This window comes from Orcinus orca, chromosome 12 (genome assembly GCF_937001465.1).
Source record: "Orcinus orca chromosome 12, mOrcOrc1.1, whole genome shotgun sequence".
In the NCBI taxonomy this organism is placed as follows: Eukaryota; Metazoa; Chordata; class Mammalia; order Artiodactyla; family Delphinidae; genus Orcinus; species Orcinus orca.
The window spans coordinates 462,767-477,724 of record NC_064570.1 but is presented as its reverse complement, the minus strand read 5'-3'; the positions used below and the strand labels follow the sequence as shown (position 1 = coordinate 477,724).

The following is a 14,958-nucleotide window of genomic DNA, read 5'->3' as shown; positions in this document are numbered from 1 at the left end:
GCAGGCTCAGGAGGGAGGAGGGGGCTCCTTTCCTGAACTCTCTGCTGGGTTCTGCTGTGAACAACGAAAATTAGTGATTAACTTAAACATTCCCGGAGCACATGGGTGAGATGGGGAGAAATGGAGATGAGGGAAAATCCCCCTGTGGTCTGTTTATGTCATGGGCTCAAAAGTCCATACGGGTTCTTTAAATAAAGTTATTTTTAAGATGTTTAGTGGTTTGCACCGCGGGGCAGACGCTCAGACGGAGCTGTGCAAACTGCTGGCGTGCTTTTCCTCCTTGCTCCCTGCAGCGTCCCTGTGGTACATGCCTGGCCTGCTCTTCAAGCCTGAGATTCGGTAAAGATTGTAAACATGGTCATAAAGGCCGCCTGTAGGGATTCCAGATTGCTTTTGACCAAATCCATGAGAAACACCCTCACATCCTTTGGCTTTGCAGTGTGCTTTGGAGTATTGTTTTGCTTGCTTTTTAAAAAATAAATAACACCATAGATAGGAAATTAAAAGAGTTGATTCAGATCTCAGGGAGGAAAATCTATACACTGTGACGTTGTCAGGTAAACCTGGGGTGAGGCTGGGTTCTTTGAAGCACCACTACTCACCCTGAATCCTGGGGCACCACATGCCACCCGGAACAGAGCAGGGCTCGGTGAATAAGTGCTGAATAAGCAAACACTTGGTGCACACGGCACCGCGGTTTGGTCTCTTCCTCGGCGTCGCTGGCGCTGCCTTACCCCTAGCGCCCCGTCTCCTCACGGAGCGGGTGCGTCCACGGCCCGTGGGCGGCAGATGGACAGCGGGAGGGGTGGCTCCTGAGGAAATGGGGTGATGACTGAGCAGGGTGAGGTTTGGGAGGCCACGAGGGCTTTCTTCATGGACGGGAACTCCGTCTCTTATTTTGAAAGGAGATGATGTGTTACCTAAACTTGGATGGAGTTTAAAACGAAGTTGAAATCAGCAGCCAGGATGGATATGAGAAGTTAGGGTGAAGTGTCGAGGTCACACCAGTGAGCCTGTCCCCTGTGCTCACACCCTCCGTGTTGTACCGTGTTGGTCTGTGTGGCCAGCAGAACGTGCAGAAGTGATGCTGCAGGACTTCCCAGCTGTGTCACAGAGGCCACCCTGGCCTCCCGCTTGCTCTCACCTGCATCTCTTGCTCCCAGGGACGTCTCCTGCCACTTTGTGGGGATTCCCTGTCACCCTGGGGAGAGGCCACGTGGTCAGGGCTGTGACCTCCTGCCACCGGCCATGGCTGTGCGCCATCTCGGAAGTGGGTCCTGGGTCCTGGGCGCTGTCAAGCCTTCGGGTGACTACAGCCTCACGAGAACCAGACCCGCCTGACAGAACCACTCCCAGACTTCCATTAATCATGTGGGATAGTAAGTATTTGTGGTATGAGCTGCTACGTTTGGGGGAATTTGTTACGCGGCAACAGATAACTGGTACACGGTCTTGATCAGCTGGGAGCTAACGACCTAATGACCTTGCCGGGTCCCTTCCAGCCCCTGATCCATCGTCTGGGGCAGAGACCCCCGTGGTGTGGTTTCCCCTCTGGAGCCTGACCCTCTGCCCGTCACCTGTAAAGTGTCCGTGATGAACACAAACAGCTGACCAGGTTCACTCGCAACAGCTGTTCATTAGGAGTAATTAGGAGACGTTTTCCTCTGGGTGCTGGCACTGCACGGCACGCCTTGGGAGTTCTCTGTCTTCAGAATTCTGGAGGCAGCCAAGCAAAAGACTGAGATTTTCAGGAGTGTTGTCCCAGATAAAGCACAGTTTAAAATACAGACTTAATAACACAAGGGCTCGCCACTGCACTTCGTCTTTGTTAAAGGTTCTAGCTAGGTTAATGCACTTTCCCTGTCACCTTCAGACTCCATCAAATACATTTCGGACCTGATAGTCTGTAAATAAAACAAGAGCTCCGGCGACTGCCTCTGCTGTCCCGTGTGGTAGCATGAGTCACGTGTGCCATTTAAGTTAATTAAAATGAAATGAAATGTAAAATTCATCTCCTCAGTCTCGGTAGCCACGTGCCACCGGATTGGACGGCGCAGACTGCAGCACGTTTCCATGATCAAAGGAAGTTCTGGTGGACAGTGAAAATCAAAGGATTAGCACCATGAGTTCCACTTCCGAATGGCTGCCACCTTGGCATTGCCCTCGGCATTGCCCTTGGCATACGGTGGGGCTGTGCCCTGTCATCCTGCCCCTGACGGGCCCCTCATCTCAGAAGCGGAGCTGACGGAGGGCGGGTTGGCGTGGAGCACAGACCACCTGGAGACAGGAGAAGCCGCGTCAGTTCTCTTCCTACTTCCTGCAAGACGAGGCCGTCTTCGTGTGTCTTGTTGAAGGCCGGACAGGGAGACATACACTCAGCAGGTCGTCGTTAACGGGTGTAAGTTGCCTTGACTCACGTTGTACAGAGAATTCCATCTTTGACACAGGAGCTTGGCCTGAGCGCCGGTCTTTGCAGAACTGACTGTTTGACATCTCCCTGCAGCATCTCCCTGCAGCATCTCCCTCTGCTGTCTGAGCTCAGGGAGAGTTGAGCTGTTCCCAGCACCGACGCTTTCAGCCAGTCTGAGAACAGGGCTGCCCGGCTGCGCGCTAAGCCCCACAGGCCTTTGCCTGGAGGAAAGCCCGCTCTCCTGCCCCGAGGGCGCTGCGATGTCACTTTGTCAAGGGTAACAAATCTACCAGCAGCAGCTGCACCCCCAGACCCACGGGCTCGCTCGGGCCTCCACCTCAGCAGCTCCGCGATGGCCACGCGCACTGCGGCCTATTGAGCTCGGGCATAAAAAGGCACAGCTGAGCTTGGTACACACATTCGTCGTGGAGCACAGTCTCCATCCTGACCCTTCTACCCTAGCGTCACTCCTCTTCTGCCCACTGTCACTACCCCTTCTCTGCTCCTTTTCCTTTGCAAACCTCCGCAAATGCAAACTCAAACGCAGCCCAGCTGCTGTAAGTTGTAGGATCGGGGCCGGGAAGGTCTGGGTTCCGGGTTAAGGCAGAGAGAGCCCTCGGCCCCCGCACAGGTCTGCAGCCTTGCCGCGTTGGGGGGCGGTCTGCCTGCCGGGATGTCCTTCCTGTAGCACCGGTCGCGTCACGTGACCACGCTCAGGGCCGCGTCTGGGCCCGTGGGGAAGTGGGGTCACGTGAGTGGTGGGCAGGGGACGCTGGGGACCACAAACTGAGGGTGTAGGGCGACAGTAAGCTCATTGCTTTTCAAACCTTCTTAAGACTGTCCAGACCTCACAGTAGACCGAGAAGCTGGTGAGCTCTGCAGCGTTCTCCTCTGCTGGCTTCAGCTGTGTTCCCCGCAAAGGTCTTGGTGGGCACATTAAAAAATTTTTTTTACTGAAAATATAGTCGATTTAAAATGTATTAGTTTCAGGTGTACAGCAAAGTGATTCAGTTATACGTATGTGTAAAAATACATAATCTTTTTTTATATTCTCTTCCATTATAGGTTATTACAAGATATTGAGTAGAGTTCCCTGTGCTGTACAGTAGGTCCTTGTTGCTTATCTACTCTATACACAGCATGTGTATCTGTTAATCCCAAGCTCCTAACTTATCCCTCCCACCCATCCCCTTTGGTAACCATAAGTTTGTTTTCTGCGTGTGCGTCTGTTTCTGTTTTGTAAATAAGTTCTTTTATATCATTTTTTAGATTCTACGTATAAGTGATATCATATGATATTTGTCTTTCTCTGTCAGACTTACCTCACTGAGTATGACAATCTCTAGGTCCACCCATGTTGCTGCAAGTGGCATGTTGCTTGGGTCCCTCTATCTGCAAACAGAGGCATTAAATCCCGTCTCTTCTCCCGTCCCTCTAAGTCACGGGACGGCCGAAGTCTCCTCCGTTCTGTGCTCTCCCCTCAGCCCTCCTCCACCTGGCTAGCACACCGCCGTTGCTCTAGCCAGGCTGCTACGACGCACCCTCGTTGCCGAATCCAGCGGGGGCCCCTGGGTCTCCATCCCCCTTCTCTCTCCCGAGAGCCTCTCCTTTTCCGTTTCCCCTGACGCCACCCTCTCTGTTGTTCTAATGCTCTTCTCTTCATGTGCCCGAATGTTGGAGCCCCCCTGTTCCGTCACCGACCACCTTCCCTCATAACTGCACCTTCTCCCACTCGTTCCTGCAGTTGTAATGGAGAACCATATTCTGATGGCCCAAAGTCTGCATTTTTGCCCCCGATCTCTCTTGAGATATGGCTTATTTAAGAGTACTGGATATCTCTACTTAGAGACCACAAGGCATTGCAAACTTAGTGTCCAGCTCTGAACCCACCCTCTTCCCCTGCCAGCCTAAGCCCATCCCACCTCGAGGGAGCATGCGTTGGTGTTTCCATCGCAGCCGGCCTTGCAGCCATCGGCAGACGCCGCAAGTGGAGTGACCGACACCTGGAAGCCTGAGCGTGTGGCCTGTCCTCCAGGATACATGCCCCTGGGAGGTGGCGGGCAGGCTGGCTCGGGAGAGGTAGCAGGGGTGCGCAACGGGCAACATCATTGGGCCGTTTGTAAGTATTCCAGCTCCATCCCTGCCCCGGGTGCAGGGAAACGGAGTGAGTCAGGGTGGAGAAGCATATAGCAGACCTGAATCCCCCTCTGCCTCTGTCATGCAGAAGAGCTCATACTGGGGCCAAGACGGGAAGCGTGTGCAGAATTCTGCCCCAGGGCTTTTGGGCCCCGAGTTTGCCACGTGTAGAGCGTAAACAAGTCAAGCCACCTGTTCGCCCAACAATGCCGCTGCGGCTTTGCTTTACCAACACCAGCCCCCTTCGTGGGGAAGAAGTGGGACCCCCTGAAAACAGGTTTACCTCTTGGATAAAAGAAAAGAGACTGAAGATGGTTAACAAAGAAGTTCTTCCCTGAGTCTAGGAGTCAAGTTTCTGTGAACCTTCGTGATAGGAAATTTGTAGTTGAAAGACATAAAATCTTATGGAAAAAGTAGTGTGAGAGGTCTAGAGTGTGAACCTATGAAAGTTATTACAGATTTTCAAAAAAATTTTTTTCCTGTTCATTAAAATAAAGCACTAAGGTGTTTGTATTAGTTCCTTGTTGATGCTGTTAACGTAGTGGCTTGAAACAGCACAAATGTACTCTTACAGTCCTGGACGCCCGAAATCGGCCTCACTGGGCTCACAGCCGGGCGGTGGCAGGGCTGCTTCTGGAGGTGAGAGCGATGGCCTTGCTGCCCCAGCTGCCAGGGGCCCCCGGCGCTGCCTGGCTGGGCCCCTCCTGCGTCCCTCTCTAAGGGCCCAACAGCTAAGCCCGGATAATCTCCTGTCTCCAGATCCATCCCTTGATCCCACGTGCAAAGTCCTCTTCGCCGTGTAACGGACGTAGGTTCTGGGGACAGGACGTGGACTTGTGCGGGCCACAGGGGCTGCTATTCAACCTGCCGCGGGTACTGGATGGAACGGAGAAGGTCTCCATGGCTCTGCGCGTCTTAAGTAAAAATGGGTCCCTGATGCGACCGGTTTCCAACTGGCCCAGGCTCCTCGCACAGGTGTTTTCACGTTTCCTCCACGGAAGAGCCGTTCCTCCTCCCTGGGGCTGTGCATCTCCCACGAGGTGTCCTCTGTCCAAGGGTGCCCCGTGGTGCCAAGAGCTTCGGGGGCGTGCCACCCAAACGCCCTGGCACCCTGGCAGCCCGTCCTGCGCACACACCTCGCCCCGCGGGAGCCTCTACTCTCCCTCCTGCGCCCCCCACCCGTCCCCGATCCTGGCACGGGCTGCCCCTCCGTGCGGCCCCTGATCCCCTGGAAGCCCTCTCCTGTCAGGTCGACTCCAGGACACTTCTAGCAAAGGTCTTGCAGCTGAGGAGGAGAAACCGGGAGTAAACTCTGTGCCCCGCCCTCCCTGGTGTAGCAGGAACGAGGCCACTTCCCAGAAGGGCCTTCTGTCCTCGGTCACCGGTGCGGGGACGCCGGCCCCTGGATCTGAGAGAAGCCACTTGCTGCCCTGGTTCCCCTGGAGGAGGGCGGAGGCTTCCTGGCTCACACGGCACTCTTCCAGGACTGACCGCTGGGTCTCTCCCCCAGGACGAGAGGCCCTTGGCAGGGGTGCCCACGGGGGGCTGCCTATAGAAATGGCTCCTGCCATGCACACCCAGTCGTGTGTGTGTGCGCGTGGGCACATGGTACACGTGTGCATGTGCGCAGGTATGTGGGCACGTGTGTGCACATGCACATTTCACGGGGGTCTCGGAGCGGTTCACAGAGCTCCCCAGACCTCGTCCGGCAGGGCTCACCCGGGTCCCCACGCCCAGGTCCCTTGGGAGCCTGCTCCTGTCGCCTCCCAGGTGGCGTGTCCTGACACTCAGCGTGGCACGGCAGGCCGCTTCCCCAGGGAGCCGCCGTCCCAGGGAAACCCGGGTCCGTAAGCAGATAATTGCGGCGCGCAGGGCTGTTCAAGCGCACGCGCGCGGCGCTGGGGTCTGAGCACTGCTTGGTGTCGGCGGGTGGGCTGTACTCTGGGACCATCCTCATCGTCACGTTGGGCCAGACTCACACGTGCTTTGAAGCAAATGAATGAATGTGAACGCAGCCCCTTGTGGCCGGGTGGCATTGCTGTAGGGTCACTAGGCGTGTCTACTCTCTATCCTCACCATGGGGATAGGCTGTGCTGTGGAGAATCGGTGTTAATTTAAGACCCACATGGTCCAGATACTGGCCAGGCTGGGTGGAGGCCGGCCTGTGACCACTTCTGTGTGCAGTTGTCACCGTCAGAGGCAAGGTCTTCAGAAGTGGTTATCTTGGCCTCCACCAGGAGGACGGCTCCATGTAAATCACAACACAACTCAAACCCTTGTCTCCGGGAGCAGGTAGCAGTGAGTGGCGCCCCTTTTGCCCCCGACGTGCACGGAGACAGTTGAGGGGATGTGCAGCTCGGGAGAGGCCCGAGTGCAGGGTGGTGGCTGCACGTGCGGGGCTGACGCGAGGGCAAACGGCCGTGGCCACAGTGCTGTCCTCGCGCCTGTCTGTGCTGCCACTACGTCTGCCTGGGGGCACGTCCCGATCGGGGTGCCGTGGAGGGAGGGAGCTGCTGGGTAAGAGCCTGGAGCATAAGATGCTCCATCCAGGTGCCGTGCTGAGCTGGGGAGACTGGGAGGGTGGGGCCCATAGCTGCTCACCCGCCTAACGATGCCTCAGAAGAGGCGCAGGGCCGCATCCCCTCCTGTGGGATTCCCCGCGAGCCCCTCCCCACGGGGCTCCCGTGCAGATTAGGCAGGGGTGAAGGGGAGGCAAGAGCACAGCTGGCGCTACCGGCTCACCCGCCTGTTAAAACAGCCATGGATAGATCTTCCCCAACACAATCGTTCACTCCGCTGCTCAACCCTGAGGAGATTGTTCCAAAGTCTAATCCTTCAGGAGCCTACTTTTCTGCATGACTTGGAGAATAACTCCAGAGTTTGTTAAAAAAAACACTCACCTCCCCCGTGGTCTAAACATCCAATCTGTGAACTTGGTTTTCCTCTAAATTGCATTGACGCCTAAAATTGCATATTAACATTGATATTGTGCAGCAGGGTATACATAATTACATTAATAATAATAATTGAAGTATTTAAAAATATAAATTAATGTTTAATATAAAAATATAAATTAATGTTTGGTAGAGGAATAATTCCAAGTTTCCAGGGATGGGGTCTTCCGTTTTTCATCACCATCTCAGAAGGCTCTATGACATTAAATGTTTAAGAATCTTCCTGAGATGCACGTCTTACATCTGGTTCTCCCCTCGGCGGATGGTCCTCAGGGAGTTCCGTGTCTGCATCACCCCGGTTTGCATTTTGTTACTCAGAACCTCAAGCAGGGGCAGCTCCGACTCCAGCCAATCTGGCAGATCTGAAGGGAGACACAGTGGATGGTTCCAGATGCTGGAAGGACCATCGAAGGGCCTGGGTCTGGGCCCACATCTGCACTGCTGGCTTCGCCCCTGCAGCTCAGGGACCTGAGAAAAGGCTGTGGTGCCTGGGCTCCAGGCCAGTGTGGCCGCAGGACTCACACGGTCTGCTTTCCTACCGGATGCCGGGTGGCCTGTCTTCAGAGGGTGTGACCGACAGTGTGCGAGCGTGAAGATGCATGCAGGTGTGAGTACGCATCTGTGCGGACGGTGGGAGGCGGGGCCCCGGGAGGAGCAGAGGAGACAGGGGGGCTGGTCCTGCTGGCCCTGCACGTGGGCACTGCGACTTGCTGGACGTCTCATCTCGTCCTTGCAGAAAGCCTGGAAAGGCTGCACATCCCAACTGCCAGCATTGCCCAAGGTCACGGAGCCAAGAGGCTGTGTGGCCTGAAGACACACCCAGCTGTCCCCGCCGGTGCCCTGGCCTCGGCGCCACACGTGAGCGAGTGTTGACCCTTCCCACGTGTGCACCGGGAGGCCCTGAGGTGGGCTGCTGGGAGGGGGTCCTGCACACCACGTGCTGTGAGCAGGGCCGTCCTCCTGCCCGTCCATCCCAGGGCCTCCGATGCTCCAGCACAGCCCTCACTCCCCCACGGCCCAGGGCATCCCTGGGCTGGAGCCAAAGGCCGCTGGGGTGTTTGGTCTGTGAGTAGCCGCCCCGCAGGCTGCAGCCCTTCTCCTCGCCTGGCCTCACTTTCCTTTCTCTGCATTGGCTCCAGGAGCACTGTGGCTCCATCTGTACAGGCGGCACTGACACAGTCCATACGCGTGCACATGTGCACCAACATGCAAACGTGTGCACCGCGCGTGCACATGTGGGGCACACACACTCACATGTGCGTTCACACGCACAGTGCACTGACACACGTGCACGCACAGGCACACACGCCCAGCCTTACATGGAGCAGAGGGGCAGGTACCCTGTGCCCAGTGCCCCGTGGCGCCTGGCTTCACAGGAAACCCGTAGAGTTAGGGTCTCACAGCCGCCATGGCTCGCTTTCCCTGCACCCTCCCACAGCCAGGGAGAGTCAGCTCTAGTGCAGAAGCTTCCAGGGTGACAGGTCCGCCTGGAAGGGCCCAGGTCGCTCACGACGGCTGGACTTGGAGGTTTAATCAGCGAGCAGGACGGTGGGCGGAGGCCTGGCGTAGAGAAGCTCTCTGGCATGAAGGGCCTCCAGGAATCTGACCCAGGATCCCCAGGGTCCAGATCGGCCTTTCCGGGTGGAGGTGGGGTGACGGCACCAGGGGAGCACCAGGGAGTGGGTGGGGGCCGCCCCAGGGGAGGGAAGGAGGGGTGTGGTTTTGCTGAGTCAGGAGGGGTCCCGGATGCCTGCGTCTAGTCACACCTGTGCTCACCTGGTTTTCCGCTGAGAGGCCGGTACCTGAGCAGGTGCTTCTGCGCTCCAGCCTGGTGCCTCCTGGCTGTTTGAGCCTCAGGGCGCAAGCTAGGATTTGCCACCTGCCAGGGGGCACTCTGCCCACCGCAGAGGCTGGAGCAGGGTTTTTTTTTGAGCACCAGGCATTTATTAAGTGCCTACTGTGTGCAAGTGGACAGAGGGGTCCACCACCTCTCAGCTCCCGTCCGCTGTCTGAGCAGCAGACACCCTCCCTGATCACAGAGGGTGAGCGGGGCCCAAGTTGCGACGGACGAGCCAATTGCCTGGAGGGCTGAGCATCAGGAAATGCGTGCAGGTGCTCCTGGGGAAAAGCTCGAGCAGACCGACGACACCGGTGGAACAGAACCCGGCCGACGAGGAGGCAGCTGCGGCTGCCCAGGGCCTGCGTCCAGGGGGTCTCAGCCCGCACACGCCCTTCTCCGCTGGGTGTGGGACCAGGACGGGCTCAGGAAGAAAGTCTGGGGCCATGTGGTCAGGCGCCGTCTGGCTGCGTCCCAGGGACTAGAGGTCCCCTCTCTAAACCACAGGAACACAGTGGCTGTGCATGGCTTTCCCGCAAATGTCCAGATGGTCAGTATTTCAGGCTTCACGGACCTACAGCCTCTGTCACAACCGCCCGACTCTGAGGCCAGGCTGACGGGCCACACGCACGTGCTCTGCCCTGTTCATGGTGCAAGTGGGTGCCAGGCCCTGTCCTAGAGGAAAGCCAGCGCCCTGCCCACGAGGGACCCCAGCCTGCGAGGGTGAACACGCGAGGGGTGGAGTGTCCCCGGCCTGACGTGTCTCATCTGCTTCTCTTTCGGGGTGACGCGTGCTCTCTGCCTCCTGTCCCTGCCTTCTGTTCACCTGTGAGAGGGCACGGGGCTCGGGGGCGCGGCCCGGGCGGGTGATGGCGAGGGCCCAGCATCTGCCGTCTGGGTCCAGCCGCCTCAGGCGGCCCTGCTCTTTTCAGCCCATTTCCATCCAGTCAATGCGCTGGAGGCAGGAAGAGGTGTTGTCTGGGATAGGACGGAAGAAATGGGGCTGAAGTTCAGGAAACGCGTCTACACTTGGGGGGGCTCCAAGGTGTGTGAGCTCATTCCAGGGGACGGAGCTCAGGCACGTGACCTTGGGGAGCTCTTTCCAAATCTCTGGTTGAGGAGTGCGGGTTGCAGCCACCCTCTTTTGCACTGCGATGCTGACTCTCAGCCCTGTCGTTTGTTTGGTCCCAGGTGGCTCTCGGTTATGTCCTAAATCATGCCTGTTCTAACAGGATGAAGACTGGCTGCCTCTCGGGCCGCGTGGAAATGGAGATGTTGCGTCTTAGGGCAGCGAGGCTCCCCCGAGGGCCTCCGGGGAGGACGCTGGCGGAGGAGCCGTCTGCGCCCACAGAGCCCAGGGTGTGGGCCGCTCTCACAGGGCCTGGGGGCTGCTCCCAGCCTCTGTCCTCTGCAGCCTTTTCCCAGGGACTCCACGCCCCTGTCCTCCACGCACCCACCCACCCTCTTCCTCCCCTGGGGCCTCCTCACACCTCCCTCCGCCGAAGGCCAGACCCTGCCTCTCCCCATCTCACCCCACCCGGGCCCCCCGCCCCTGCCAGCGTGTGAACAGCTCAGCGCGGCTGCTGGACCCCCTGGTGCTCGTGCTGCCCAGCGGGGGGTCCACAGACCCGCCGGGCTGCTTTTCCTCCTGGGCTGGTTCCACCTGCTCCAGACCCAGGCTTCCTTTGGAAGCTGATTCCAGTCCCTTGAACGACATGACAGGTCTGGGTTTGCAGCCAGCACCTGCCTTTCCCAGCGCTTCCGGAAGGAGCGTGTCCCAAGGAGCCCAACACGTGGGGAGGCCTCGCCTGGCACGGCGAGCCTGGAGAAGGAGGGGCCAGGATGGGCTCACGGGCACGTGGACCGTCTCCTCCTTGTATCTGGGAAGCTTGACGTCAGCCTTACGTTCCCCTTTCAGCGGCTGAAGTGTGCCTTGTGAGATGGTCGTAGGACTTCACCAGCACACGGGCACCGGGAGCTGGACTCGAGGGCGGCTGAAAGTTTTTCATTGTTAATTGAAATTCCATCCACAGATGTTCCATTCATAGCAGAGAGTACCACGCACCACGAGACACACCACACACACACCACAGGATCCCGGCCCAGTGGCTCCCCACCGGTGAACAGACGCTGGGGCCGCCCGTCTCCCCGGGGAGCGGGGGGACGGCAGTCCACCCAGTCGGCTGGAGGAGGAAACAAATGTTTGTTTGGACAATATGCATCCGCTCCTTGGACCGACTTCTCCAAACCGGATAAAAGAGAACTCTGTGTAATATACACAGAAACTCCTGTTACTGGCACAATCTTAAAATATTTATACGGCGTACAAACAACGCCAAGGAATTCCCTACAAGCCATATATTGACTTCATAAACACGGGGCCATTATGCGGCGTTTGTCTTAGTTACATATGACACGTTATTGATCACAGCGAGGGGGAATCTGAAGACAGGACTGTGAGATCCAGCCTCTTGTATACAACACGCCTTGCGTTTGGCCACCGCAAGTCCCAGCCAGACCCGCCGCTCCATTTATCTCGGGGCCACAGACGTGCAGACTTCGGGTTCCAGGGCCTCCCTGTGCGGCTCAGCCTCGTGTGCGCCGTTGCCACCAAAAGGCCTGGGCTGCTGAGGGACCCGAGGCCCCCCGTAGGCCTCCACCCCTTGGCCGGCTCCCCCGGCCTGTCACAGACTTTCCAGACCCACGCAGGGAGAAGGGCGGCCGAGACAGACGCCCCCCTCTTCGCTGCTCCCACCGGCCAGACCTGCGCCTGCGGCACCTTCTTCCTCTTTCAAATTCCTTTAAGAAGAAAAGGAAAGCAAACAGAGCCCAGGTTTTTTCCCAGAAAAGTTCTGGACATTTCTGAAGTCTGTGTTTCGCTTTCATACCGCTTATCTCTGGGAATCAAGAACAGCTCCCAGTGAGCCAAGAGAAAAAAAAAAAACAGAAAACAAACAGCTTCCAAGTCTCAACCTCACTTACAAAGTGGCCTCGTCGGTGCTACGTGGCATCTCCAGGTTCTCAGACTCCGGCGGCGGGCCTGACGCTGTCTAAGTCAGGCCGGAGGGAGGGGTGACACAGGAGGTTCTGGAAGAAAGGTGCCTGGTGACGGGAGGACTTTAGTGAGTGACCGAGGGTGAGTGGATAAAGTGCCTGGTCAAGACGGCCTGGGGTCCTCACCGAACACGAGGCGCTGGCGGGAGGGCAGCTGCGACCCTGCTGAGACATGACACTGGAGAGCCGGCGGCTCTGATGTGGCCGGGCCATGGTTTCCTTCAGCGGCTTCCCGCAGCCTTTCCCTGCAGCCGCGAAGGGGTCTCCCCAAGAACGTGCATCCACGTCTGCGGCCGTCACTTCTGTGACTGGCGGGGGCTGCAGCGGCTGCCCCGCTCGCCAGGCGGACCGCGCGCACCGTGTGCATCTCATACAGCTCTTCGCCCAGAGACCTCACGCTCGGGCGTGAAGCTGGCCGTGACGGGTTCCCTGACACCACGCACTCCGGCGAACGCTATCCATCAGGCCTCCCTTCTCTTCAGAGAGCAGGTTGTCAAACATTTACCAGCTCATCACTGCATCCGACCATCTGTCCTCCCACCCGCTGAGCCATTTCCGCGTCCAACCATCCGTTTAATCCGACCATTTTATGGTGAGATGGAGTCGTTTGAATGTGGTCAGGTGGACCCGGGTGGAGCAAAAGCTGCCGCCGTGCAGACGACTCAGCTTTGTGACTGTCCCCCCTCCATCATCTACATTTGTGACTGTCCCCCCTCCATCATCTACAGCTGTGACTGTCCCCCCTCCATCATCTACAGCTGTGACTGTCCCCTCTCCATCACCTACATTTGTGACTGTCCCCCCTCCATCATCTACAGCTGTGACTGTCCCCCCTCCATCATCTACATTTGTGGCTGTTCCCCCTCCATCATCTACAGCTGTGACTGTCCCCTCTCCATCACCTACATTTGTGACTGTCCCCCTCCATCATCTACATTTGTGACTGTCCCCCTCCATCATCTACATTTGTGACTGTCCCCCCTCCATCATCTACATTTGTGACTGTCCCCCTCCATCATCTACAGCTGTGACTGTCCCCCCTCCATCATCTACATTTGTGACTGTCCCCCCTCCATCATCTACAGCTGTGACTGTCCCCCCTCCATCATCTACATTTGTGGCTGTCCCCCCTCCATCATCTACAGCTGTGACTGTCCCCTCTCCATCACCTACATTTGTGACTGTCCCCCTCCATCATCTACATTTGTGACTGTCCCCCTCCATCATCTACATTTGTGACTGTCCCCCTCCATCATCTACATTTGTGACTGTTCCCTTCTCCATCGTCTACAGCTGTCTCATCCACGCCTGTGCTGGTGTGAACTGTTGGGGAGTTTTCTCTGTGGATCTTTTCGAAGCATTTGACTTAGGCTTCAGGTTCATACGCCTCTGTATCTCCATGTACAGACTCCATCAGAATGAGGCTTATCTAACTAAACTGTGAAACTGCAAGTAAGCCTTGCCCTTGCCGTGCACACACTGGCGGCGAGGGCACAGGGGCTTGTCCGGGCACCAGGGGCCGCAGTGCGGGGACTGGAGCCGCAGCTGCCGGCCACCTGCTCAGGGCCCTCCTCCTCCAGGTCTGGGGGAGCCTCACCCTCCGCTGGGCCTCAGTCCACCCGGACTCCCGATTTCCGCAAACCTTGAAAGGAGCGCAGGGAGGTGTTGTGAGTCAAGCTCTGTGAGCGCGGCTGCCAGCCGGCCTCCGCCCCCCAGCTTTAGAAAGAGTTTCCTGTCCACCAAGGGCCCCCTTTCCCAGACACGGGCCAGAGGACTCAGGCTCCTCCAGCTGGAGAGGGAGAGGCTCCTTGGACTCTTAAGCTACTGAATGATACCAGGAAGGAAAAGTAAAGTTTCAAGTAGATTTATTCCAATGTCTAGGCTGCCCTGGGTGTGGGCCCAGAGTAGAGCGGAGGCCGAGTGGCACGTGTGTAAGGACTGGAAAGTCATAAACTGGGTCAACCAGCTGTCAGATAAAGCGTTTCTGTCTTTCCACGTGGAGAACCAGAAATGCACACACAAAAATGATCATACTTAACATATATGATGAAAACTGGCAAAGTAGCAAAGACAACTGGATTCAATGACTGTTGTGCACTCTCAGGTGTTCTGTCCACGGGCTGTTAATGCCCGGATTATACAAACTAAAGGCGTACAAAATTCATACAGTTTTGTACATTTTGCAAAAACTATGTTGCTAAAAATCAAGATTTTCACGTCATTTATGTTCTATTGACACTAGTGATCTAAATTAGGATTAAAAATGTAATTGCATTTATAAGGTCCAAATCTGAATACGTAAAATAAACATCAAAAAATTAAATATAAAGAAACAAAATATTTTAAAAATTATTTTGCTTCAGAGTATATATTTCTTCTAAATATTCAAAATTATACAGTAAAAATAGAAAATGCAAATTAGTTAATCATGTTAATTAATACCAATTATTTCATATTTAATAGTTAATTATGTAACTAAAGCTATATCTTTAATTATCAAAAAATTTAATTATAGGGCACTAAGTATTTTATACAAATAAAACTCCACAGCTGGTCACCTAGAATTG

General features: G+C 56.3%; 2 long non-coding RNA genes across 3 annotated transcripts in view; one reads left to right on the top strand and one right to left on the bottom strand.

Moving 5' to 3' along the window:
- Nucleotides 1-13,033, top strand: part of LOC117196249 (uncharacterized) — a 35,795-nt gene extending 22,762 nt beyond the window's left edge. The window contains exon 2 of the long non-coding RNA XR_004476324.2: nt 7,819-13,033. This is a non-coding gene — a long non-coding RNA (uncharacterized LOC117196249). The remainder of the gene's footprint in view (nt 1-7,818) is intronic.
- On the bottom strand, nt 12,926-13,726 carry LOC125960712 (uncharacterized). 2 transcript variants are annotated; one of them, XR_007470656.1, is made up of 3 exons: nt 13,561-13,726; nt 13,386-13,470; nt 12,926-13,057 (listed from the first exon to the last, which is right to left on the bottom strand). It is a non-coding gene; the product is annotated as an uncharacterized LOC125960712 (long non-coding RNA). The 2 variants fall into 2 exon arrangements; XR_007470655.1 differs by having other exon boundaries at nt 13,386-13,410.
- Between the last annotated feature and the right edge of the window lie 1,232 nt (nt 13,727-14,958).